This window comes from Otolemur garnettii, unplaced genomic scaffold (assembly GCF_000181295.1).
Source record: "Otolemur garnettii isolate 467f Iridium unplaced genomic scaffold, OtoGar3 scaffold00163, whole genome shotgun sequence".
In the NCBI taxonomy this organism is placed as follows: domain Eukaryota; kingdom Metazoa; phylum Chordata; class Mammalia; order Primates; family Galagidae; genus Otolemur; species Otolemur garnettii.
Genome location: NW_003852558.1, coordinates 1,831,817 through 1,833,787, shown reverse-complemented (window position 1 = coordinate 1,833,787; position 1,971 = coordinate 1,831,817). Strand labels below are relative to the sequence as shown.

General features: G+C 38.0%; 1 protein-coding gene across 2 annotated transcripts in view; it reads left to right on the top strand.

Annotated features, from left to right (window-relative positions):
• UBE2W (ubiquitin conjugating enzyme E2 W) overlaps window positions 1–1,971 on the top strand; it is a 64,510-nt gene that overhangs the window by 28,690 nt on the left and 33,849 nt on the right. The gene's annotated exons all lie outside the window — the stretch shown is intronic.

The following is a 1,971-nucleotide window of genomic DNA, read 5'->3' as shown; positions in this document are numbered from 1 at the left end:
TTTTTTTTTTTGTAATTTGGCCAAGGCTGGGTTTGAACCTACTACCCTTAGTATAGGGGCCAGCGCCCTACCCAGTGAGCCACAGGTGCTGCCCTATTTATTTATTTTTTTAAGAGAAGGTCTCAGGTCACCCTGGGTGGAGTGCAATGGTGTCATAGCTCACAGCAACTTCAAACTTGGGCTCAAGCAATCCTCTTGCCTCAGTTTTCCTATTTTTAGTAGAGATGGGGGTCTTGCTTTTGCTCTGGCTGGTCTTGAACTCATGAGCTCAAGCAATTCACCTGTCTCGGCATCCCAGAGTGCTAGGATTACAGTGCGAGCCACCATGCCCAGGCAAGAAATTTTAAATAATCAATCCTCCATTAAAATACAAATCTCAAAAAACATAAAAGGAAAAGAAGCCAGTAAGATATAAGTTTACCATAAACCAACTTGTAGGACAAATTGGTCAATAAAATATTTAGTGTATTCCAGATCCAGGGAGTAGAAGTGACCAAAATTCAAGTAACTTTCTTTTTCAGAAGAAACTGTTTTGATTACCCTTGACTTTGATATTTGAGTAACTTTCTAAGATAGGAGAAAATGTCTTATAAATTTTTATCTCTTTAATAATCTCTTTGAAACATTCTCAATTGGCTTTTTATTTGTATCAAAATTTGAAACTACTCTTCTAAAACAACCATAAATGGAGCATACATTTAGAGTGTATGGCATTTATTCTGTGTAATTAAACAAAATGGGACGGTTTGACTTATTGTATACCATTTTCATCTGCTTCCTCACTCCCTTTGTTAACCTTCCTCAAAATATCATAACGGCTAGCCCTGTGTTCTCAAGGAAATTGCTAATAATGATATTGTTTCCGTTTTCAACCTTTCTTTTTTGGGGTAGGTTGGGGAAAACTTCCCAACACTATGATTTATAAATAGTTAAAGGAATATCAAATAGAAACATTTTTATAGATTGTCAAGTAGTTATACCACAAATTAAAACCCATATAGCAATTATTATTTTTGTTGCAGGATACAGTTTGTCATTTAGAGATACTAGTCAGACAAGAATTCTTTTTAGAATAATTTATTAAAAATGAACCGTGGGGGTGGTGCCTGTGGCTCAGGGAGTAGGGCGCTGGCCCCATATACTGAGGGTGGTGGGTTCAAACCCAACCCCGGCCAAACTGCAACAATAAAATAACTGGGCATTGTAGTGTGCACCTGTAGTCCCAGCTACTTGGAAGGCTGAGGCAAGAGAATTGCCTAAGCCGAAGGAGTTGGAAGTTACTGTGAGCTGTGACTTCACGGTACTCTACCAAGGATTAATAAGTGAAACTCCATCTCAAAAAAAATGAGTGGCGCCTGTGGCTCAGTGGGTAGGGCGCCGGCCCCATATACCAAAGGTGGCAGGTTCGAACCCGGCCCCGGCAAAACTGCAACCACAACAACAACAACAAAATGAACCACAAAAGTTTTATGATCTTTGGACCATCTTTCAGGACATAAAAATATTAGTCTTATAAAGGATCAAATTGTTTAAATAGGATTATGGGGAGTGTAGAAATGGGTATGGAAAATGCATAAAAAGGACAATGAAAGCATGTTAAGAAGCTTTCTGGAAGATAGTTTGATGGTATGTATTAGACTTTATAAACACAAATACCAAACTCTGTAACCATATATCCTTCACACTATCCTAAGGAAGAAACAGAGATACAGAAAAAGATACAGATATTACATAGGGTTACTTATTATCATACAGATATTACAAGGATTAACGAGATCTTTGTTTAGCTCTTATTTAAAGGCTATGCTTGTGAATTTGTGGTTGATAGTTATGTTCTAGAAATTATCATATAAACATAAAGAAGGAATTCCAATTCCCTGTGGAATATCACTCTGCCTACTGGATGTTGGGGAAAGAAAAAGGAATTTTGAAGGCTAAGAAGACCTAGGCTCGGCGCCTGTGGCTCAGGTG